We start from the raw sequence: 26,681 nt of genomic DNA on the forward strand, positions 1-26,681 counted from the left end.
AGCTCTACCTACCTCACGGTGCCATTAAATTAGGCAGGAAAATCACTTTTGTAAATGTAAAACACTATAAAGATGTAAAATATTATTATTGCAATTTCTGACACGCTATTAGAATATTTTTCTTGGAATTGAACTTAAATCGGTCCAATTTCCGTCAATAATGTACTCTGAAAGCACAAAAACAAGCCTAATCCTTCTTCCATATGACAGTCCTTTAAGTATTGGGAAATTGTTCCAATGCTATTCCCAAGGCTTCTCCTTTCCAAGTTAAAGGTTCTTAGTATTCTTTGTTTCCCTAGTCACATGTCACATTGTACCATAGGACTTACTGGGCTTTTATTAAGTTTCCTTTGGCCTCTCCACATCTCCGGATTGCTGCAATGGAGGCTGAGGAATACTGCACGCCCCAGGTAACTTTCTGGTGCCCCAGGTAACTCTGGTGCTTCCGTGAGGCAAGCAGGCTCCATCAGCAATGTGTGCCCAATGCCAGGCTACTGTCCTACCCGTGGGACACCACACAGACCTAGACCAGCTTTGGCCCTCAGTTGCTCCTTCTTGTTGTACTTCAATTAGGAGCCTTGAGCAACACAAAAACCAAAAGGGTGTGAAAAAACTACACCCCAAGCTTGAAAACCAATGAGATCTCACTTTAGCCTACAGAAATCCTATGAATTATAATGAGAGAAGAATCATTTCCATATTAGATTTCTATAGCTTCTTTCCTCTAAAATGCTCAGGGTACTGTACTGGGAAATTTTCATGCATTAATGTATGATTTCTTCAGTGCTACAGGGCTCAGTTTCTCAGGACTTGGCAAAGGCCATTTCACTCACTCAGGCTGAGTTCTCCCTCCCTTGAAATGCAACCATTTCTTGTCTATTGCACACCCAGGGTGCCCTGTGGTACAGAGCATGGGTGGAGAAAGCCAGGCTGCAGCAGAAGCACAGATGGAACCTCTAGAGACAATCCAATCCACTCCTCACCCCCCAAAAATGATAACAAATGAACTTATTTACAAAACAGAAACAGAGTCACAGACTTAGAGAACAAACTTATGGTTACCAGCGGGGAAGGGTTGAGGGGGAGGAATAGACTGGGAGTTTGGGATTGCCATGTACACACTGCTATATTTAAAATAGATAACCATTCTGGCCGGTCAGAATGGCCATTATCAAAAAATCTAGAAACAATAAATGCTGGAAAGGGTGTGGAGAAAAGGGAACCCTCCTGCACTGTTGGTGGGAATGTAAATTGATACAGCCACTATGGAGAATAGTATGGAGGTTCCTTACAAAACTAAAAATAGAACTACCATATGACCCAGCAATCCCACTACTGGGCATATACCCTGAGAAAACCATAATTCAAAAAGAGTCATGTACCACAATGTTCATTGCAGCTCTATTTACAATAGCCAGGACGTGGAAGCAACCTAAGTGTCCATCGACAGATGAATGGATAAAGAAGATGTGGCACATATATACAACAGAATATTACTCAGCCATAAAAAGGAATGAAATTGAGTTATTTGTAGTGAGGTGGATGGACCTCGAGTCTGTCATACAGAGTGAAGTAAGTCAGAAAAAGAAAAACAAATACCGTATGCTAACACACATATATGGAATCTAAAAAAACAGTACTGATGAACCTAGTGGCAGGGCAGGAATAAAGAGGTAGACATAGAAAATGGACTTGAGGACCTGGGGTGGGGAGGCGAAGCTGGGGCGAAGTGAGAGTAGCATCGACGTATATACACTACCGAATGTAAAATAGTTGACTGGTGGGAAGCAGCCGCATAGCACAGGGAGATCAGCTCCGTGCTTTGCGATGACCTAGAGGGGGTGGGATAGGGAGGGTGGGAGGGAGACACAAGAGGGAGGGGATATGGGGACATGTGTGTGTATATGGCTGATTCACTTTGTTGTGCAACAGAAACTAACAGTATTGTGAAGCAGTTATACTCCAATAAAGATCTATTAAAAATAAATAAATAAATAAAATAGATAACCAACAAAGACCTACTGTATAGCACAGGGAACTCTGCTCAATATCCTGTAACAACCTAAATGGGAAAAGAATTTGAAAAAGGATAGATACACGTATAGGGAAAGGAAGGAAGGGAGGGAGGGAAGAGAAGAGAAATCGTGACCCTGAGAAATGACTTTCTCAAAGTCACAGCTACTTAGGGACAGCATTAGGCACTTTATTTTACTTCCTCTCATCTGAAAAATGCAAGAAAATGAGGTAAGGCTGCACAACACCCCCGAGAAAGAGAGAACTGGGAGCAACAGGAAATTTCCTCACAGCTATCTTAGCTTTTACCATAAAAACCTGTAAGTTTCCCAGAGAAGAACAACCATAATAACTAGGTGAGTACATGGGCCAACTGAAGGCAGGATCAAATCGCCCAGGTTAGCTCTGTCAGTCATGATTTAAAAGGGTGGGACAGGGCTTCCCTGGTGGCGCAGTGGTTGAGAGTCTGCCTGCCAGTGCAGGGGACACGGGTTCGAGCCCTGGTCTGGGAAGATCCCACATGCCGCGGAGCAACTAGGCCCGTGAGCCACAACTACTGAGCCTGCGCATCTGGAGCCTGTGCCCCACAACAAGAGAGGCCACGACAGTGAGAGACCCGCACATCGTGATGAAGAGTGGCCCCCGCTTGCCACAGCTGGAGAAAGCCCTCGCACAAAAACGAAGACCCAACACAGCCAAAAATTAATTAATTAATTAATTAATTAATTAATTTAAAAAAAAAAAGGGTGGGACAAACAATGTTCAGTGTTTCACAGTTGTTATGTATCAAGGAGGAAAAATAATTTGAGAGGCACGAGGGGAAGATAATTGGGCAACAGAGATGAAGAAGCTGAATCAGGAGAGGAAAAATTAAGACTGAGCATTTGAGAATGCTGCCCAGCACAGCCTCCCATAAGGACCCTGGGCGCTTTATTGCAGACAATCTTTGTTTTGGCAGTAAAATGAGCTTGCCATGCTGCTGCTGCTGTTGCTGCTGCTTTAGTTTTCGTGATGATTTATAGGATATATATATATACACACACACACAAAGAAAATGTTCAAACACTCCTACAGTCATCAAAATCCCTCCCTGAAAGCCTGTTCTATCTTTTTAAATTAATACTCAAAGCAATTAAATCATGGCGTGCTCCCATTACCTGCCAAGTTTTGTTATTTTTAAAATACAACAACACGGTTTTGGATTCTATTCTTTGGTCTACATGCAGCCTTTCAAAGGTGGTTTCCTTGGTTTCCCCAAACATGAACTTTCATCCAGGCAGTAAAAATAGCCTCACTTTGAGATGGCTTGCTTTTGCTTGAGAAGGCTCTCCTTCAAGGGGTGCCACACTCTCTGCCCTTCATGGGAAGAGGAAAAGAAAAGGACCAAAGGGATGTAGTGTGCAAGGTCGCCATCACACTGCAACCCACACAAAAGCCAGCACTTGGTAATGGCTCTAGCTGCCCCCCTCTAGGCTACTTTTCCTTTTGGACACTTAGGGACTTAATAGGCATGTATAACTTCTTGGAAAACTTTCTATTGGTTGTGCTAGAAGTAACAGCCCAAATCATGAGGCGGCGAGTAGTGTATTGTTGACTTTGAGTAGACTCATGTCATCAGCAGTAGAATCCCCAAAACTCACTGTAACAAACAGATCCAAAGAGACCTCAAAGGTGATCCCCAATGCTGGGCCAGAAGAGACCTCAAGGTGTCCAATACCTACCCCAATGGCCAGAATTTTCAAATGATATAAGCCACCTGAAGGATTTTTTATAAAGAAACGACATGATATTCACTGATTAATGTTCATAATGAAGAGTCCACAACATCTCTAGATAAAAGCTAGCCAACATCCTGTCCTTTACAAAAAGATCTACTTTGACAAATTGGTATTTATCCTTAATGCTTGAGTAAGCACCTTCATTACACAAGGGCACTGGGCTAGGTGCCATGGGGGACACATATAAGTATACGCCAATCTTTACCTCAGGACTGTTACAATTTATTGGAGATAGAAGACAGGTACGTGTGAAAAGAGAACCACCAAAGGCAGTGAAAGAGGGCTGCATTAATGTCAAGTGGGTGAAAGCATCAGCAGCAAACTCTAGGCAACTCACCTGTACTGGTGATAAGGCCCTACGTTCTAGAGACCAGGAAAGTCCTCGCAAGCCAAAGGGGGAGAAAACAACTGTGACTATCAGGAAATATCAAATACAGCTTCAGAGCTACTGTAAGCTCTGTTTCCTGTTATTCACAACAGACCTATACTCACTTCACCCACCACCCCAGGGGCTAATTACAACCCCCTCCAGATGCAGAAGAGAGGTTGTCCAAGATCAGCCTCCTGCCTTGGGAAGTACAGACAGATAGAAGGACCAGGGCACCAGAGGCCATTCTCCCTGCTGGAGGGCTGCATCAATCTGGTGGTGCTGTTTCAAATGTTTGCCAAGAGCAACAGAAGGTGTTTTCCCTCTTGGAGTTTTTTCTCTTCCTCCCTCCACCCTGCCTCTAAAGGTAGCTCAAATATGACTCATAATTGGGGCATCTGGTAGTCACCCTCTTTACCCGCTTATCCAAAGTCCCCTGGGTTCCTATAAGCTCAACCTCTCACCATTCAGAAGGCACTGAGGTATGATGGGATTCATCACAGAGTACAGAATCATAGAAGTGAAAAATCTTGTGTCTTTCAGATATTGGAGTCCTTCCACAACATTTCCCCCAGATGTACATCAAACCTATGTGTATCAGCAAACTTACTACCCACAATGGGCAAGCTAGCCCAAATTGGAACTGTTCTAACTGACTTTTCTCCCCTGCTTGAATTTCCCTGATACTTCTTTGAGTTGCTCCTAATCCCATCTCTTAGGTTCACCCAGATCCAGTCTAATTCCTGTTCCACAAGACAGCCCATCAGATATTTGAAACCTCTCAGATCCTTTTGAGACCTCTCTTCCACTAGATCAACATAGAGACTTCCTTCAACCATTCCAGATATCACCTGGTTTCAAACCCTTTCATTTTCTCATTTAATTTCTTAAGACTATAAGAGATCAATTTGCCTATTTCTCTTTTTAAACTTAGCCCCTAAAAAGGAATAAAACACTCTAGACATAAACTGGCCAATGAAAGTAAAATGGAAACTCTTTATTTTAGATTCTTAGATACTCTAATTTATATAAACTAAGACTGCATTCAACTCTAAGTTGTGGTCACATGGCATGCCACGTGCTTATTGCAGACGAAAATTCTTTAGCTGCAAGTGCTTCCCACCTGTGGATGAAATCATTGATTTTCATTGATTATGCCTCCCTCACACAGCTGGGTGTTATCCCCAAAACTATGTAAGAAACTGACATCTTTCATGTTCTTTCCACCCCTTCTACTTGACCCTCAACTATAGATTTTAAATGACTGTTTCAACAATCTAGGAAAAGAAACTGTTCCTCCCAAGAAATCTCCCTGGGAAGATGTCAACATGGAGTTCTGAGATACGAAAATAAAAGCTTCAGCAGCTTCAGAGGACCCCAAAACTGTTCCTGATTTCCATTCTGAACCTTTCCTTCCAGTGTCCCTAAACCAATCAGAAAGCCCTAAGAAGAGGCCCTGAGACATGAGTGAACCTTTCCCATAGCCAAGGGAGAAGGGAGGGGGCCTGCATTCAACCAGCCATTTAGTTCAGTCCCTTCTTTTTGGTTGTTTTTTTTTTGTTTTTTAACATCTTTATTGGAGTATAATTGCTTTACACTGGTGTGTTAGTTTCTGCTTTATAACAAAGTGAATCAGCTATACATATACATATATCCCCATATCCCCTCCCTCTTGCATCTCCCTCCCACCTTCCCTATCCCACCCCTCTAGGTGGACACAAAGCACTGAGCTGATCTCCCTGTGCTATGCGGCTGCTTCCCACTAGCTATCTGTTTTACATTTGGTAGTGTATATATGTCCATGCCACTCTCTCACTTCGTCTCAGCTTACCCTCCCCCCTCCCCGTGTCCTCAAGTCCATTCTCTACATCTGCATCTTTATTCCTGTCCTGCCCCTAGGTTCTTCAAAACCATTTTTTTTCTATTTTTGATTCCATATATATGTGTTAGCATATGGTATTTGTTTTTCTCTTTCTGACTTACTTCACTCTGCAGGACAGACTCTAGGTCCATCCACTTCACTACAAATAACTCAATTTCGTTTCTTTTTCTGGCTGAGTAATATTCCATTGTATATATGTGCCACATCTTCTTTATCCATTCATCTGTCAATGGACACAGGTTGCTTCCACGTCCTGGCTATTGTAAATAGTGTTGCAATGAACATTGTAGTATATGTCTCTTTTTGAATTACGGTTTTCTCAGGGTATATTCCCAGTAGTGGGATTGCTGGGTCGTATGGTAGTTCTATTTTTAGTTTTTTAAGGAACCTCCATACTATTCTCCATAGTGGCTGTATCAATTTACATTCCCACCAACAGTGCAAGAGGGTTGTCTTTTCTCCACACCCTCTCCAGCATTTATTGTTTGTATACTTTTTGACAATGGCCATTCTAACCGGTGTGAGGTGATATCTCATTGTAATTTTGACTTGCATTTCTCTAATGATTAGTGATGTTGGGCGTCCTTTCATGTGTTTGTTGGCAATCTGTATGTCTTCTCTGGAGAAATGTCTATTTAGGTCTTCTGCCCATTTTTGGATTGGGTTGGGTTTTTTTTTGATATTGAGCTGCATGAGCTGCTTGTATATTTGGAGATTAATCCTTTGTCAGTTGCTTCATTTGCAAATATTTTCTTGCATTCTGAGGGTTGTCTTTTCGTCTTGTTTATGGTTTCCTTTGCTGTGCAAAAGCTTTTAAATTTCATTAGGTCCCATTTGTTTATTTGTGTTTTTATTTCCATTTCTCTAGGAGGTGGGTCAAAAGGATCTTGCTGTGATTTATGTCAGAGTGTTCTGCTTATGTTTTCCTTGAAGAGTTTTATAGTGTCTGGCCTTACATTTAGGTCTTTAATCCATTTTGAGTTTATTTTTGTGTATGGTGTCAGGGAGTGTTCTAATTTCATTCTTTTACATGTAGCTGTCCAGTTTTCCCACCACCACTTATTGAAGAGACTGTCTTTTCTCCATTTTATATCTTTGCCTCCTTTGTCATAGATTAGTTGACCATAGGTGCGTGGGTTTATCTCTTGACTTTCTATCTTGTTCCATTGATCTATGTTTCTGCTTTTGTGCCAGTACCATATTGTCTTGATTACTGTAGCTTTGTAGTATAGTCTGAAGTCAGGGAGTCTGATTCCCCCAGCTCCATTTTTTTCCCTCAAGACTGCTTTGGCTATTCGGGGTCTTTTCTGTCTCCATACAAATTTTAAGATGATTTATTCTAGTTCTGTAAAAAATGCCCTTGGTAATTTGATAGGGATTGCATTGAATCTGTAGATTGCTTTGGGTAGTATAGTCATTTTCACAATATTGATTCTTCCAATCCAAGAACGTGGTATATCTCTCCATCTGTTGGTATCATGTTTAATTTCTTTCATCAGTGTCTTATAGTTTCTGCATACAGGTCTTTTCTCTCCCTAGGTAGGTTTATTCCTAGGTATTTTATTCTTTTTGTTGCAATGGTAAATGGGAGTGTTTCCATAATTTCTCTTTCAGATTTTTCATCATTAGTGTATACGAGTGCAAGAGATTTCTGTGCATTAATTTTGTATCCTGCAACTTTACCAAATTCATTGATTAGCTCTAGCAGTTTTCTGGTGGCATTTTTAGGATTCTCTATGTATAGTATCATGTCATCTGCAAACAGTGACAGTTTTACTTCTTCTTTTCCAATCTGTATTTCTTTTATTTCTTTTTCTTCTCTGATTGCCATGGCTAGGACTTCCAAAACTATGTTGAATAATAGTGGTGAGAGTGGACATCCTTGTCTCATTCCTGATCTTAGAGGAAATGCTTTCAGTTTTTCACCATTGAGAATGATGTTTGCTGTGGGTTTGTCGTATGTGGCCTTTATTATGTTGAGGTAGGTTCCCTCTATGCCTACTTTCTGGAAAGTTTTTATCATAAATGAGTGTTGAATTTTGCTAAAAGCTTTTTCTGCATCTACTGAGATGATCATATGGTTTTTATTCTTCAATTTGTTAATATGGTGTATCACATTGATTGATTTGCGTATATTGAAGAATCCTTGCATCCCTGGGATAAATCCCACTTGATCATGGTGTATGATCCTTTTAATGTGCTGTTGGATTCTGTTTGCTAGTATTTTGTTGAGGATTTTTACATCTATATTCATCAGTGATATTGGTCTGTAATTTTCTTTCTTTGTAGTATCTTTGTCTGGTTTTGGTATCAGGGTGATGGTGGCCTTGTAGAATGAGTTTGGGAGTGTTCCTTCCTCTGCAATTTTTTGGAAGAGTTTGAGAAGGATGGGTGTTAGCTCTTCTCTAAATGTTTGATAGAATTCACCTGTGAAGCCATCTGGTCCTGGACTTTTGTTTTTTGGAAGATGTTTAATCACAGTTTCAATTTCATTACCTGTGATTGGTCTGTTCATATTTTCTGTTTCTTCCTGGTTCAGTCTTGGAAGGTTATACCTTTCTAAGAATTTGTCCATTTCTTCAAGGTTGTCCATTTTATTGGCATAGACTTGCTTGTAGTAGTCTCTTAGGATGCTTTGTATTTCTGCAGCATCCGTTGTAACTTCTCCTTTTTCATTTCTAATTTTATTGATTTGAGTCCTCTCCCTCTTTTTCTTGATGAGTCTGGCTAATGGCTTATCAATTTTGTTTATCTTCTCAAAGAACCAGCTTTTAGTTTTATTGATCTTTGCTATTGTTTTCTTTGTTTCTATTTCATTTATTTCCGCCCTGATCTTTATGATTTCTTTCCTTCTGTTAACTTTGGGTTTTGTTTGTTCTTCTTTCTCGAGTTCCTTTAGGTGTAAGGTTAGATTGTTTATTTGAGATTTTTCTTATTTGTTTAGGTAGGCTTGTATAGCTATAAACTTCCCTCTTAGAACTGCTTTTGCTGCATCCCATAGGTTTTGGATCATCGTGTTTTCATTGTCATTTGTCTCTAGGTATTCTTTGATTTCTTCAGTGATCTCTTGGTTATTTAGTAACGTATTGTTTAGCCTCCATGTGTTTGTGCTTTTCACGTTTTTTTCCCTGTAGTTCATTTCTAATCTCATAGCGTTGTGGTCAGAAAAGATGCTTGATATGATTTCAATTTTCTTAAATTTACTGAGGCTTGATTTGTGACCCAAGATGTGATCTATCCTGGAGAATGTTCCGTGCGCACTTGAGAAGAAAGTGTAATCTGCTGTTTTTGGATGGAATGTCCTCTAAATATCAATTAAATCTATCTAGTCTATTGTGTCATTTAAAGCTTCTGTTTCCTTATTTATTTTCATTTTGGATGATCTGTCCATTGGTGTAAGTGAGGTGTTAAAGTCCCCCATTTTTACTGTGTTACTCTCAATTTCCTCTTTCATAGCTGTTAGCAGTTGCCTTATGTATTGAGGTGCTCCTATGTTGGGTGCATATATATTTATAATTGTTATATCTTCTTCTTGGATTGATCCCTTGATCATTATGCAGTGTCTTTCCTTGTCTCTTGTAACATTCTTTATTTTAAAGTCTATTTTATCTGATATGAGTATAGCTACTCCAGCTTTCTTTTGATTTCCATTTGCATGGAATATCTTTTTCCATCCCCTCACTTTCAGTCTGTATGTGTCCCTAGGTCTGAAGTGGGTCTCTTGTAGACAGCATATATATGGGTCTTGTTTTTGTATCCATTCAGCAAGCCTGTGTCTTTTGGTTGGAGCATTTAATCCATTCACATTTAAGGTAATTATCGATATGTATGTTCCTATGACCATTTTCTTCATTGTTTTGGGTTTGTTTTTGTAAGTCCTTTTCTTCTCTTGTGTTTCCCACTTAGAGAAGTTCCTTTAGCATTTGTTGTAGAACTGGTTTGGTGGTGCTGAATTCTCTTAGCTTTTGCTTGTCTGTAAAGCTTTTGATTTCTCCATCAAATCTAAATGAGATCTTTGCGGGGTAGAGTAATCTTGGTTGTAGGTTCTTCCCTTTCATCACTTTAAGTATATCATGCCACTCCCTTCTGGCTTGTAGAGTTTCTGCTGAGAAATCAGCTGTTAACCTTATGGGAGTTCCCTTGTATGTTATTTGTCGTTTTTCCCTTGCTGCTTTCAATAATTTTTCTTTGTCTTTAATTTTTGCCAATTTGATTACTATGTGTTTCTCCTTGGGTTTATCCTGTATGGGACTCTCTACGCTTCCTGGACTTGGGTGGCTATTTCCTTTCCCATGTTAGGGAAGTTTTCGACTATAATCTCTTCAAATATTTTCTCTGGTCCTTTCTCTCTCTCTTCTCCTTCGGGGACCCCTATAATGCGAATGTTGTTGCGTTTAATGTTGTCCCAGAGGTCTCTTAGGCTGTCTTCTTTTCATTCTTTTTTCTTTAGTCTGTTCCACAGCACTGAATTCCACCATTCTGTCTTCCAGGTCACTTATCCGTTCTTCTGCCTCAGTTATTCTGCTATTGATTCATTCTAGTGTAGTTTTCATTTCAGTTATTGTATTGGTCATTTCTGTTTGTCTGTTCTTTATTTCTTCTAGGTCTTTGTTAAACATTTCTTCCATCTTCTCGATCTTTGCCTCCATTCTTATTTCGAGGTCCTGGATCATCCTCACTATCATTATTCTGAATTCTTTTTCTGGAAGGTTGCCTATCTCCACTTCATTAGGTTGTTTTTCTGGGGTTTTATCTTGTTCCTTCATCTGGTATATAGACCTCTGCCTTTTCATCTTGCCTATCTTTCTGTGAATGTGGTTTTTGTTCCACAGGCTGCAGGATTGTAGTTTTTCTTGCTCCTGCTCTAAAATGACATTTTTAAAGTGCCAGCCTAGAATTTTAAATCCAGTGAAAATATCAAAATGAAATTTTAAAATGAAATGAAAGTAAGTATTTTTCAGACAAAGGCTGAGAAAATTTGTTGCCAGAGATCTTCAGTCCAAGAAATTTAAATCCAGTTATTCAGGAAGAAGGAAAATAATACCAGATAGAAACTTGAAGCTACCCAAAGGAATGAAGAAAGTTGAAAATAATAAGTATGAGGATAAAATGTAAAAATCATTTTTCACATATTTTTAAGATAACTATTTTAAAAACTAACAAGAATATATTGTGGAGTTTATAATATATGTTGAAGTAAATATATGACAACAATAACATGGAGGACAGGAAGGGAAACACAGATGTATATTATTCTAAAGTTCTTGTATTATATATGAAGAAGTATAATATTATTTAAAGGTAGACTATGTTAAGTTAAAGATGCATATTGTAAACCCTAGAGCAAACACCCACACACACATATACATACACACAAGAGGTATAGCTAGTAAGCCAATAGTGGAGAGAAAAGAGAATACCACAAAATATTCAATTAACAAAAGGTAGAGGAACTTCCCTGATGGTGCAGTGGTTAAGAATCTGCCTGCCAATGCAGGGGACACGGGTTCGAGCCCTGGTCCGGGAAGATCCCACATGCCACGGAGCAACTAAGCTCGTGTACCACAACTACTGAGCCTGTGCTCTAGAGCCCGTGAGCCACGAGTACAGAAGCCCACGCGCCTAGAGCCCCCGCTCGCTGCAACTAGAGAAAGCCCGCGTGCAGCAACAAAGACTGCAACTAGAGAAAGCCCGTGTGCAGCAACGAAGACCCAATGCAACCAAAAATAAATATAAATAAATAAATAAATAAATAAATTTATTTTAAAAAAAAAGGTAGAGAAAGAGGATAATATGAAAAAAGAACAGAGTAAAGAAAATATAAAGAGAAAACAAAGAGCAAAATGTAGATTTAAACCCAACTATATAAATAATTATATGAAATGCAAGTGATCTAAATTGTCCAATTAAAAGGCAGAGATTGTCAGACTGAATAAAAAAGCATAACCCGGGACTTCCCTGGTGATGCTGTGGTTAAGAATACACCTGCAGGGCACACAGGTTCGAGCCCTGGTCCAGGAAGATCCCACATGCCGCGGAGCAACTAAGCCTGTGCGCCACAACTACTGAGTCCGCATGCCACAACTACTGAAGCCCGTGTGCCTAGAGCCCGTGCTCTGCAACAAGGGAAGCCGCTGCAATGAGAAGCCCACATACTGCAACAAAGAGTAGCCCCTGCTTGCTGCAACTAAAGAAATCCTGCCCACAGCAACGAAGACCCAATGCGGCCAAAAATAAAATAAAATAAATAATTTTTAAAAATTAAAAAATAAGAGTTTCTAGAAAAAAAAAAAGCATAATCCAAGAGCATACGCCATCTAGAAGAAAGCAACATTAAATATATAATCAAAGATAAGTTAAAAATAAAATGATGTTAAAAAGATATATGATGCAAATACTAACAAAAAGAAAACTGGAGTGCCTATGTCAATATCACAAGGAATATAGCCAAGGATAAAGAGCCACATTTCATAATGAAAAAAGTGTCACTTTCTCAAGAAAACATAATAGTCCCAATTCCTAAAAGCAGAGTTTTACAATACAGGAAGCAAAACACGAACTGAAAGGAAAAAATGAACACATAATTATAGGTAGAAATTTCAACATATGTTTCTCAATTGTCTTAATTTGAGAAATTAAGAAATTTGACAAACTTCTTAATTTGTCTTAATTGACAAAGTAAGTAGACTAAAAAAAATTCAATAAAAATAACAGAGGACTTGACCAACACTTGAACCAACTTGAAATAACTGACATTTACAGAACATTCCACTCCACTCAGTAGCATGTACTCAGAGAACTTATAATGTTCTCTGACCACAAAAAAATGAATAAATCAACAATAAAAAAATTAATTAGTAAATCTCAAAATGTATTAAAATCAAACAAAATGCTTGAAAATAATCCATGGATCAAATAAAAATCATAACAATTTTTTAAATATCTTGAAATGAATGACAATGCAAACACATATATAAATATACGGCATGCAACTAAAACAGTGCTAATTGGGAAATTCATAGTTTTAAACACATATTAGAGAAGAAGAAAGGTATAAAATAAATTATCTAAACTTTCACCTTAAGGAGCTAGAAAAAGAGCAAATTAAAACTAAACTAAGAAGGAAAAAAGGGAAGTAATAAAAATAAAAGCAGAAACCAATGGCACAGAAAATGGATAAAAACAGAGAAAAATCAATGAAAAAATGATTGTTTTAAAAGATCATTAGCGGTAGCATCAATTAGCATGAAATATTCAGGGAGAATTTAAACAAAATATGTGCAAAACCTGTACACTGAAAAATACAAAACTTTTTTTTTTTAAGGAGGAATAAAAACGTTTTATCTGTGTATTCAGAATCACACACAAGTTACCTTTACAGTTCAATTTACTAAATAGAAATCATTTGGGTTTTATAGTTTCAGTTAAATTCCGAACTGAGATTACAATATTGTTTTTTAAAAAAAAAAGATTGTTACATTCAGTATTTTAAGCGCACCAAATTGAAATACATAAGTTCAAACTTCAGGTTTATGGCAAACAGTCTTCAAATACAACACAGATATTTCTTAAAGTTACTGTGTAATTTACATGTCTTACTTGCAACTCTGAGCAGTTATACACAGAATAGCTCTCCTATAAATATGGCAAAATCAACATGCCGTGAAGCTCAAAGTTGTATAGTCAGGCCAATGACTCAAAGTTGTACCATCTCTTAAAAGACTTGGCATTTCTGGACCAAAAAGCACAACAAGTAAAGAAGGTTAGGAACAATTCCTCCTCCTTATTACAGTTAAAAAAAGTTGCATGGGGCTTCCCTGGTGGCACAGTGGTTGAGAATCTGCCTGCTAATGCAGGGGACACGGGTTCGAGCCCTGGTCTGGGAAGATCCCACATGCCGCGGAGCAACTAGGCCCGTGAGCCACAATTACTGAGCCTGCGCGTCTGGAGCCTGTGCTCCGCAACAGGAGAGGCCGCGATAGCGAGAGGCCGGTGCACCGCGATGAAGAGTGGCCCCCGCTTGCCACAACTAGAGAAAGCCCTCGCACAGAAACGAAGACCCAACACAGCCAAAAATAAAAATAAAATAAATAAATTAAAAAAAAAAAAAGCATCAGCCTCAAATCCAACCCATTCCTTTCTAAAAAAAAAAAAAAAAAAAAAAAAAAAAGTTGCATGGTAGCTTGGAATTTTGCATAAAACCCCACATTACACCTTGGAAAAGTCCAAGGGTAATTAGAACAACAGATTGGGGTCCTTTTTCTTTTTTAATTAATAGAACCCACAAAATTCAAATGGGAATTAATCAAATCAAAAATATTAAGCACCTACTGGTTTAAGAGATTAAAATTTAATAGAGATTCATGACCAATTTCCTTCCACCTTGAAATCAAGGTGTAAGAACCAGCTATTAAATGCATTCTGAACTTCTCCTATTAGCACAGGTAGAATTTTCTGTCCATTGGCACCAAAGTGAAGTAGACAGAAATTCCACAACTGAACATAGAGTAAGTTAGGAAAAAATGACCCCTGTTGTTTATTACTATTGTGATTCTGAGATCTAGGATAACTAATATACTAGCAGTGAACAACGCAAATTCCTAGCAACAACTGTCAGGTTAGTGACTCTAACTCACTTCCGCCAATCACCATAAAATTTTACTATGAAAAGAATTAAAAGTACACTAAGCTGAACAAATAGGAAATAACAAGAAGCTAAGTGAATAGCTAAAACAAAACAAACCCTAAGTTTGAAATCACTGCAATTGAGAAATTGAAAATAGGTGTGCTTCACCACACCCCATCTCACAATTTTCAATTTAAATAATATTCCGTGCAAAGGAGCATCAGGTTTCTGGACATAGATGTAGCCCTTCTTTAAGATTTAGTGAGCTGCAGAGTTTTCTGCAATTTTATTTTCCTCCCCCAAAGTTTATTCAAGGTACTTAAGAGAATCTTCCATTTCAGCCAAAAGATATGTGATTCAAAGATTTACTAAGGTACTCTATGCAGTCTATCTGTACAGAAACAGCTATTGATTATTACAATTGGTTTATGCAGGATTAACATTTTTGGTGTTAAAATTGTTAAACATCATGCTTACTGCACATCAACTCTCCATAATGAATCTCAACTTCACAATGATTTACCAAACATTTTACTTAAATTACTAATTAAATAACTGAAAAATGTACTGAGCCAAACTAAACTAAAATGGGCTATAAAGGAAAATAACCTTCTAAACAGTCCATATACACATCTCTTTCGAAACTACCTTTGCTAGCTGGCCCCTTTCCCAAAGTTTTAGCCTGAAAAAACAGTAAAATCTACACAAAATTTTATTGCAATCATACAAGGGTAACATTAGGTCAAATACAACAAATACTATGATGCAATTTTACATTTATTAAACTACAGTTCAAAGCACAAATTTACACATTCTAAATACACTAAACATATCTAATGAAGTCACACTGGTCTTCCACTGATATTTGATATATCTGGGTGAAAGACATTAACTTTACAAGACTTTTTAACACGAATCCTTAGTATAAAAACTGTGTACTTGTATGTAAACGTTTTAATGAGGAACCCAATTAATGGGCTTCCATCTCCACTAAGTCATCCATTTTGTTGTATATTTTATTTTAAACGCTTAAGGGGTAGGGCAAACTGGTAAGTTTAAATGTGGATACATTATCTTCATCTCAATTACCCCCAGTGAATTATAGATGAGAGCTAATTTTGTCTGGTCCCAAATAGCTATTACTAGTAGTTTTTGTTTCCAAGAGAATTAACTGAATAAGATTGTTCAAATTTTTTCCACACTGGAATGTAGACCAGACAAGCTTAACCTGCAACTTCAGATCTAAAAAAGCGTTAATGCTTGCTTAAGCTTCAGTGGAAAAGCTGTCTTCTTGGCTCAACTGAATGCAAGAAGGCACAAAGAAGAAGTTCTTCATCATTGTGACTGAAGTAATTCCAGAATCTTGCATCTCATACCAATCACCGTATGACATCATATCATAAACAGCTGGCCTCTGAAAATCATTAAAAGCAGATGGTTCGTGGAAAGAATCTGCTCCCATGTTATCAAAGATAAGCCAATCTCCCACATTCAGCTCAGGAAGAAAGCAGTTTTCCACAATTTGATCAAGCTCATCACAGGACGGACCCCAAAGGCTGCTTGTAAACAGAAGCTCATCTTCCTTGTATTTCTTGTGAACCTCTGGAATGGTATTTAAGTCCTCAGACAGTTTACTTGCAAAAGAACCATAAACACCATCGTTCATATAATACATGAAGGTTGGTTCATCACTTCCGGTTTTTCCTACTCCAGAGGAAAACTTACTTTTAACAACTTTCTTTGCAATGATATTAACTGCAAGTGTAAATGCAGAAGACACATAGTAGCTTCCGGGTTCAGAAATTATCTTAATGTCAGATCCTTCAGGAAAGTAGACATCCAACAAAGGGCTGATAACATGATTAACCTCTTCCAATCGAAATTCGGTTCCTGTGAAGCCTCCACCAATGTCTAACATGTTCATTGTGAAGCCAAATTCTCCAGCCATGTCAAATACACATCGAGCATCAGACAGAGCATGTACATATACTTGAGATTCTTTGCAAGCACTTGAAACATGAAATTTAACCCCAATAATTTGGACATCAAGTTCCTTAGCACATTCCAAAAGATGCCTACAGTTCTTCAGGGTAGTGCCAAACTTTGTTACCCTCTTCACCTCCAATATTATCTTCTGTTGCGATATGTAGTAAGACCTTGGCATTTGGGTGATTATGTGCAATTTTCTTCAATTCAAGTTCATTGTCACATGTCATGATATTCACTCCAACTTTTGCTGCATACTTTATCTGAGACACTTGCTTGCAAGGACTTATGTAAATGATGTTTTCTGGAGATACACCCAATTCTTGCACTAAAGCCATTTCAGTTTTACTGGAACAAGCAAATCCATTTCCAAGAGCTGCCAAAATCTCAAGTACAGCTGGAGTGGAGTTGCACTTTACCGTGTAGAATGGCTTTATCTGAGCCACTAGGTTCTGCCACTGACTGTGTTTCTTCACAATCTTTCCAAGATCTCCCACAAAAAATGCATTTTTCCCTGTCAGGGTATGTTCATAAACATAGTGATCAACAACATTTCCAAGGTTTGTTCCTTCATCCAACAGGCCAACAGAGTAGCTTGCATCGTCAATAAATCCTTTCAACTCAGCCGTATTCCACAAAGCCGAAAGTCATAAACCAGGAAAAACAAGAGACGGGCCACCAAGCCTTACATCTGGGTCCTTAGAATAGGCAACAAAATGGACAAGTTAGGAGATGGAACCCCCCCTATCATCATCTAGGTTCCCAAGGTGACTCAGCGTTGAAGTCGAACTGCTCTCTATACAGCACTTCTCCTAGGCCCTCTGGGTAGTTGTATACTTGGTCAGAAAGTTCGCCGTGAGATAACGGCCCAAAGAGTCGGGTAAAGCGTCTTCTCTTTTTAGGCGGAATTTTAAAAGAGGGGATGTGGTTACCTTGAGCAGAAATACCCAAGGTGGCCTGGGCCATAGGCTGCGGGGACGACGTTGGGGGAAAAGCGCGGCACCGACACCAGCTGTGCAGCAGTGGCGGCGGCGGCCGAAGGAGAGAAACAGAACAACAGCGCGGGCAGAAGAAGAAAGGCGAGGGCTGGGTGAGGAGAGGATTCAGCCTCGTCACACCGCAGAGCAGAGAGCGAGAAAGGATGAGAAAAGGCAGAGAAGGCGAAAACACGAAACACTGCAACCGAGCAAAGAGCCAGAGAGTGTGGGGAATACAAAACAGTTCTGAGTAAATTAAAGTAGACCTAAATAATTGGAAAGATATCCGATACTCATAGATTGGAATTAACATCTTAAAAATACTGACTATTTTTAAGATGTTAATTCTCCTTAAACTGATATGTAGATCCAGATTGGGATTCTGATGAAAATGCCAGCAGGCTCTCTTGCAGAACTTGACAAGTTGACTTTAAAATTGATATGTAACTTCAGAGAACTTAAAATATCCAAAACAATTTGGAAAAAGAATTAGGTTGGAAAACTTAAAGTAAGGGATTTCAAGACTCACTGTAAAGCTACAGTAATCAAGACTGTGGTTTGGGAATAAGGATAATCATATAAACCAACAGAAGGGAATTGAGGGTCCAGAAATAGATCCATACTTACACGGGTCAGTTATCACTATTGACAGAGGTGTCAAGGGAATACAGTGGGGAAAAGAGAGTTGTTTCAACAAGTGCTACTGAAACAGCTGGATATCCATACAGAAAAGAATGAACCTCAACCCTTCCCTCACGTCATATATACCAAAAACTAACTTGATATGGATCATACACTTAAATGTAAGAGCTAAAACTATGAAACTTCTAGAGGAAAAGATAGAGGAGAGAATTTTTGTGACCTTGGGATAGGCAAAGATTTCTTAGAGAGGAAACAAAAAAGCATGAACCATTAAAAAAATAAATAAAATAAACTGACCTTCATCAAAAATCAAAATTTCTGCTCTTCGAAAGACACCATTATAAAAATGAAAAGCCACACAAGAAAAAAATTCATAATTCATATGTGTGACAAGGGGCCAATATACAGAATATTTCAGGAACGTCTTCCGGCCAATAATGTCTTCCGACAAATAACCAATATTTTAAATGGCAATATATTTGAACAGATACTTCACAAAATAAGATATAAAATCTCAAATACATGAAAATATATTTAACAGCATTTATCTTAAAGAAAATTTAATTTAAAACTACAATGAGATACCGCTACACATCCATTAGAATGGCAAAAATTTTAAAGACTGACTATATTAGACCAACTATATTAGTTGTTAGGATATGTAGCAACAGAAATTCTCATACATGGCTAGGGTTATATAGAATGTTTCAACCACTTTGGAAATAGTTTGGCAGTTTCTTAAAAAGTTAAACATATACTTATCTTATGACCCAGCAGTATTACTCTTAGATATTTATCCAAGAAAAATGAGAACATATTTCCACAAAAAGAGTTGTACATAAATGGACATAGCAATTTTATTTATAATAGCTCAAAACTGGAAACAAGCTAAATGTTGTAACAGGAGGCAAATGGATAAGCACATTTTGGTATATCCATAAAATGGAATATTGTTCAGCATTTTTTAAGAAACTATATGCTATATACAAAGTGGATAAACCTCAGAAACATTATACTGAGCAAAAAGAACCAGTCTCATAAGAACACTTACTATTTCATTTATATAAAATTCTGTAAGAGGCAAATTTATGCCATATCTTTTGCCTAGCATTATGAATGATAGGAGTGTTGATTGAAAAGGAATATGAGGGAACATTTCAGGGTTGTAGTAATGTTTTATATCTTGATTGTGGTGGTGTTTACATTTGTCAAAGTTCATCAGACTATACAGTTAAAATGGGTGCATTTTACTTTATGCAAATTATACTTCAGTAAAGTTATTTCGTTTCTTTTTCAAACAACTGGTCTAAAGAACAAACTCAGATTCTCTCAGACGAATATTCAGGACCCTCTGCACTACTTTTCTACTCTTATTTCTCATACACCTCAGATTCAATATTACCCTGAAATTCAAACAAGTTGGCTTTCAGCCTCTCCTCCCCAAACAAGACTACTCCTCACTCCTACTTTTAGCTTCCTGGGTCTACATATACCCTCTTCATTCTGCAGAGCCCAGACTTATGACCACCGCTTTCACAAAGCCTTCCTCTAGCTTGCCCTGATTTTTTTGATCCTTTGGTATTTATACCACTTGTACTGTTTACGTTGTTCATTATCTGTTTTGTGTGTGTTCCTCTCATCTCCCAAGGGAAACTGTCACCCTTTGTCACCCTTTGATATACAGTCAATTCTGGTTATTCCTGCTGGCTATGTTCCACATAGTTGCTGTAAACACTGAATTAGCGAATACCGAAGCACTGTTCCTAGGGAAAATACAGGGTTAGATTTCTGTGAGACCCTGGTCACAACATTTTCATCAACCAATCCACATGTAAGCTTGTTGCATGTGTGTTTCTCTTTAAAGACACCTTATTTAATGTATGTTGTTGATTCACTGAACTCAGCCAATAACACTATATCTCATGACTGAATAAAGCTTACCTAACACACATATATTTTCCCTAATGCACATCAAAGCTTTCTTGTGCTTTGGAACACTAGACAGCACTTCAGCACTACCCTTGGGGGCTATTTTAAATAGGGAAATCACCAAGAAAAATGCAAAAACATGGCATTAAATGCATTGCACAAAGGACGCTTATTTAGAGTATGAGAGATAAAAGAGAGCAACACCTTGTTCTGCCTCAGCTGGGAATGTGCATTTTGAGCAACTCAAATTTTCCCTGTACTACATATGTCCACAAATAACCATAAAAGAGCCATTGATTACGATTACAATAAATTTTAGCAAGTAAGCAAAGTCATAAATATGGAATCCATGAATAAGGAAGCTTGCCCATACTTCACAGCATCTTGTACAGTGCAAGACACTTAGCTGGCATTCAATAATTAATTTATCCAGACAATTGGAAGGACAAAGAGAAAGAACTAACTCATGACTTTACTTAAATCTCTATCAAGAACCCTTGTGTAAAATTCATTTTAGGGGGCGTGTTCAAGCTTGAAGACAAGTTCTCCAAAGTAAGATTTTGAGACTCTTGCAGAGACATATTGGGGGCCGTTGCTAAGGAGAGGCTCAGGAAAATCTCATATGACCATCTGCTATTTGCAATATCCATTAAAAAGAAGGGGTTTCTTGTTCTTTATTAGCAACCTAAAAGTTTTCTACTTCTGACTGAGGAGAATGGATAAAAGGAAAAAACTGATTGTCATGTTTCTAAAGCAAAGTGACATTTCCCATCTTACTTTTTGAAGAGAAAACCGACTCTTTAATTTAGCCCATTAAAAGTTACTTTCTAAGAATCAGTTGTGTTTCTATACACTAACAACAAAATATCTGAAAAAGAAATAAAGAAGACAATCCCATTTGCAATAGCCTCAAAAACAACAAAATACTTAGAAATAAATTTAACCAAGGAGGTGAAAGATCTGTACACTAAAACCTATAAGACTTCTGTGAAAGAAATTGAAGAAGACACAATTAAATAGAAAGATATCCCGTGTTCGTGGGTTGGAAGAATTAGTATAGTTAAAATGTCCAGTCTACCCAAAGCCATCTATAGATTCAGTGCAATCTCTATCAAAATTCCAATGGAATTTTTCACAGAAATAGAAAAAACGATCATAAAATTTGTCTGGAACCACAAAAGACCTTGAATAGCCAACACAAGTCTGAGAAAGAACAAAGTAGGAGGCATCATGCTTCCTGATTTCAAACTATATTACAAATGTTTAGTAATCAAAATAGTATGATATTGGCATAAAAAAAGACACATAGACAAATGGAACAGAACTGAGAGCCCAGAAATAAACCCTCACGTATATGGTCAACCAATATTTGACAAGGGAGCTAAAAATACCCAATGGGGAAAGGATAGTCTCTTCAATAAATGGTGCTGGGAAAATTGAATAATCACTTGTAGAAGAATGAAATTGGACCCCTATGTTACACTATTCACAAAAATTAACTCAAATGAATTAAAGACTTAAACATAAGACCTGAAAATGTGAAACTCCTAAAAGAATACACAGGGCGAAACCTCTTTAATATTGGTCTTGGCAACAATTTTTGGATATAACACCAAAAGCACAAGCAACAAAATCCAAAATAAATATGTGGGACTACATCAAACTAAAAAGCTTCTGCACTGCAGAAGAAACAATCAATAAAATTAAAAGGCAACCTACAGAATGGGAGAAAAATATTTGCAAATTAACCTGATAAAGGGTTAATATCCAAAATATATGAGAAAATCATACTCAATAGCAAAAGACCAAACAATCCTATTTTAAAAATGGGCAGAGGACCTGGATAGAGACTTTTTCCAAAGAAGACACAAAAAGGCCAACACGTACATGAAAAGATGCTCAACATCACTAATCATCAGGAAAATGCCAATCAAAACCACAATGAGCTATCACCTCACACCTGTTAGAATGGCTATCATCAAAAAGACAAGAGATAAGTGCTGACAAGGATGTGGAGAAAAGGGAAACCTTGTACACTGTGGGTAAGAATGTAAATTGGTGCAGCCACTATGGAAAACAGTCTGGAGGTTCCTCAAAATATTAAAAAAAGAACTACCATATGATCCAGTAATCCCATTTCTGGGTATATATCCAAAAGAAATGAATTCAGGATCTCGAAGGTATATCTGTACTCTCATGTTCATTGCAGCACTATTCATAACAGCCCAAATATGGAAACAACCTATGTGTTCACCTACAGATGAATAGATAAAGTTTAGATACACACACACATATGCACACACACTCATACACACAATGGGATATTATTTAGACATGAGAACAAAGGAAATTCTGCCATCTGCAGCAACATGGATGAATCTTGACGGCATTATTCTAAGTGAAATAGGCAGAAAGACAAAAACAAATACTGTATGATACCAATTTACATGTGGAACCTAAAAAGCTGAACTTATAGAAACAGAGAGTAGAATGGTTGTGGCCAGGGTCTAGAGTGTGGGGGAAATGGGGAGATGTTGGTCAAAGAACATGAGCTTCCAGTTATAAGAAGTAAATTCTGGGGGTCTTAATGCACAGCATTGTGATTAAAGAACAGATCTTAAATGTTCTCACCACAAAAAAAGAACTGATAATTATGTGAGATGTTAGCGGTGTTAACTAACACTACTGTGGTAATCATTTCACAATATATAAGTGTATCAAATCAACATACTGTATACCTTTAACTTACAGATGTTATATGTCAATAATATCTCAATAAAGCTGGAAAAAAATATTTCTAAGAATAACCTAGAAAAAGAGCAAAGAAAAAGTAAGAAGAGAACCAAGAATTCTTTTTAAGTTAAAATGTCCCATGTTGTCAGACACGTGGGAACGTGAGCAATCTTGTACACTGCTAATGAGAGTATAATCTGGTACAAATTTTCTAGGAGGTGGTTAGTAATATATGTCAAGAGCCCTAAAAATCCTCCCTTCGCTGATCCAGTAATTCTACTCCTGGGAATTTATCCTAAGGAAATAATCCTAGATGCAGACCGGGATTTATATGCAATAATGTCCATGCAGTGTCATATAATAGAAGGACCTTGAAACAAACCAAATGTCTCACAAAGGAGAAATGGTTCAATAAATAAATAATGGCATATCCACGTGTAGCTCAGGTGTTAGACTTTCCTTCCTCCCCAAACTCCTCTACCCTTTATTTTTAAGGTCACCTTTATTATATGATGGAAGGAGAATGTTTTATCCTAAGGGTACTCACGGTACTTGCCATGCCATTTCCCCTTCCACCTTGGACCGTCATTCACTTCACAGATGGTCTCCAAAACTGGCACAATGATCACTCTCCCCAACCCCTGCTGGGCCTGCCCCTTTTCACCTTCCCCTGCAGAGGACTGAGCTGGTGCATAGGAAATAAATGTCTGCTGGTGAACCGATGTCAAGTTCTGGCCCAAGGAGATCAAGTTGCTGAAACAGGCTGCAGGGTATGGTTTTCCCATTTTACAGATGAGGAAACTGAGGCTCAGGGGATCAAGTAGCCCAGTGTTACTTAGGTGATAAGCAGTGATGTCAAGATTTGAGTCCATGTCTGCCTGACTACAAATCAGCATCCTTTTCACTACAATATTCCCCTCTTCTGCACCTCTACCGCTTCATTCCTCTTCAACTTTCCAAATGGAAATTTGTCCCATTACTTCTAGGTATTCACCTTCCTGAATTGGTTATAAGGATTAGTCTCTCCATTAACTTGCAACCTGTGAAAATTTACCCCAACCACAAATGTCCTCATACTTTCACCACCTCCAAAATTCACTTCTACACATACACCCCTGATACTGCAGTTTATTGGAGTTTTCTTTTCTTCTCTTTTTTTTTTTTGGTTGTCACAATTTAAAAAAATTCTACCAAGTGGACGGGGGGTGGGGAAGTTAAATAGTTACTATATTTATACTGAGAATGGATTTAGGTGATAATAAAGGCAGATGTTGCTATAGCAACGAACGTTCTAGGATCCCATACACATCTTTTTGCATTTGTGCAAAGTGCACTGGACTGTAGCTAACATCTCCCCGAATGGTCTGTGCAGAGCAGGGCACATTGACCATTGTGTGGTCAGGTCAGGGCCAGCTCACACACGTGGGTCTCCTCAGCTACCAAAACACTGGCTGCAACCTGGGGCTCCAGGCAGACCTGGATGCCAGCACAGCTTCAGGGAGAGCCATCTGGAAGCTGTGCTGTCTTCCGCCTGGGTAAACTCTCTCCCTTGCTCCCCTTTTCTTTCACTCTTTTTCGTGCTGGTTCTAAATTATGCTAACTGTTTAGTGACAGCCTGGGTTATTTTCTGAACACCAGTGGCAGGAGGAGGTTAGGGTATTCACTCTGACAATAACCCACTTTGGTGTGAGGGAGGGAACCCCAGGGCATGCCCTGTGTGCTGTGCAGCGAGAATAGCCCGAGGCCCCTTCCCCTGGGACCCCTCCTCTATTGGCTGGGAGTTCTTGCCCGAGGAGCTTCCTACAATCCTCCTGACCCCAGGCTCCCAGTAAGACAGGTGCCCTCCTTCACCCGCCCAGTCAAAGCCATCCCTCTGTGCATCACACAAAGGGGAAAAGACCTGGCTGGAATGTAAAGGATGTGTGCTCTAGCCCTGCTCTGCCACCTAGGAGCTGCCACCTAAGAGTTGCCACCTAGGAGCTGTGGGACTTCTCTGAGTCATAGTTCCCTCCCCTGTGAGAGAAGGCTGCATCTCTGGAGAAAGTGCTAACCTGGTATACTCATTCACAAGTAGGTGAAAATGATAACACCTGGCAAATGCACTGCCCACCAGTATTCACCATTTTTACACAAAATATGAGCCTTAAACCAAAAGAATAAATGCCAAATTGTAGAAATTTAGTCATCAAGTAACAGGCAAGGGATATGCTCTCACAGCAATGGGCTCCCATGGTGACCATCTACACGTAGGGCCATCATTTAATGACATGAACTACATCTGCCCACCATGAAGCCACTAGGTGCTCAAGAGCTCAAAGCTGGTACCAGAGGCAGGTAGGAAAATGGCGGTAGACATACCTTGTGATGGATGCCATGGTGGGTGTGTGCTTTGAGGAGGGACACCAAAACCACAGGGAAGTACTAGCTGTGTGAATTTGGGCAAGATACCCAGTCTCTCTGAGCCACAGTTTTCTCATCTGTGAATTGGAAAAATGTCTGACCCATGAGGCTGTTTCTGGGTACACTAACCTTCGAAGCTCTGTTGGATCAAAGATCTTCCAAAGGGCAGCACACGTAGGAGCTCTTCAGATGTCTCCACTTTACAGTAGTTTTGCAGCAACCTCAAGAAGTGGGAGGCTGATGAATATCATGCTCCCTTTGCTCCAGGAGAACCTCAGTTCAACAGCTTTACAAGATGACATAGTGGGACAGATTGTCAGGTATCTCATCTCCCCGGCCAGGGCTCCCCCACAGACCAAGTCTGAAGCATCAGTAATTTGTATTGATGAGAAGAAAAGGCTGCTGTAGATTATTGAACTTGGCCAATTAACAAGTAAACAAACACGCAATTGCAAGCCAGAGCCCTGGCTAATGCAATGTACTCCGCTTATTTAATTTGACATGAGTCGTTTAGTTTTAATTAGGACAATACTTCACGGTATATTAGTAGGAGTCCTGTAGTATATGTTGTGGAAATAATGAAGGCTTAGCAACGAGACCTGTTTCAGCGCTCTGCTATTAAACCTTCACTGAGAAGGGAGGTGAGGCTGCCAGGCTCTTTGTGGAAATGATTGGGTTTGGAAATTAGCACTGTTAGAAAGATCTAGGTGAGACAGAGTCTGGCAAAGCCTCCAGACTCCAGCAACCCAGGAACGCTCAGCTCACGGGACTGAGGACCAAGCCCACTGCTGAACCCCAGGATCGCCCAGCTTTGCAGATCTCAATAAGGCCCGGAACACAACCCCACTCTCCCACCCGCAGTGGTACACAGGACAGGGTAGATGCTACCCAAGAGAGCACTGAGGCCGTCACCAGAAGGAGAACGTCCCAACTCGGTCACACCTGACTCCTCGAACCAGAACCCTCCTCAGCAGACCACTTGTTCCCCTAATGGGAGAAGATTCAAGACTCATACCCCACTCTCATTAGCTGGCTGAGAACGGGGCCTCTCTCCCTTTCTTCCGCCTTCTCGATGTGCTCAGCCTAGCTGCTCCATCGTGAGATGGTTCTATTCACGCTCAGAAGTTAGATAGCTAGTTTGCTCCCCTCCCTCTCACGTAGGAGCTCTTCAGATGTCTCCACTTAGCCATCAAGTAACAGGCAAGGGATTCAATTTCAGTTTGAATTCCACACCTCTAGCCTTTCCTTTCTATCCCTTCCGCGCTCTCTTCCCAGCAGGCACTGGGATAGCTCCCCCTTCCCTGCCTCCCCTAAGGAACTGCTATCCTTTATCCCTCAGCAGAGAGGC

General features: G+C 39.1%; 1 protein-coding gene, 1 long non-coding RNA gene and 1 pseudogene across 3 annotated transcripts in view; 1 reads left to right on the top strand and 2 right to left on the bottom strand.

Annotated features, from left to right (window-relative positions):
* CACNA1E (calcium voltage-gated channel subunit alpha1 E) overlaps nt 1-26,681 on the bottom strand; it is a 560,326-nt gene that overhangs the window by 507,665 nt on the left and 25,980 nt on the right. The gene's annotated exons all lie outside the window — the stretch shown is intronic.
* LOC309666490 lies at nt 9,915-12,367 on the top strand. The gene is made up of 2 exons (XR_014267122.1): nt 9,915-11,484; nt 11,816-12,367. It is a non-coding gene; the product is annotated as an uncharacterized lncRNA (long non-coding RNA).
* On the bottom strand, nt 14,524-16,972 carry LOC309666247 (antizyme inhibitor 1 pseudogene; annotated as a pseudogene). The gene has a single exon. The product of its transcript is annotated as an antizyme inhibitor 1 pseudogene (transcript).

The sequence above is a fragment of the Balaenoptera physalus genome (genome assembly GCF_965194825.1).
Source record: "Balaenoptera physalus genome assembly, chromosome: 1".
Classification (NCBI taxonomy): Eukaryota; Metazoa; Chordata; class Mammalia; order Artiodactyla; family Balaenopteridae; genus Balaenoptera; species Balaenoptera physalus.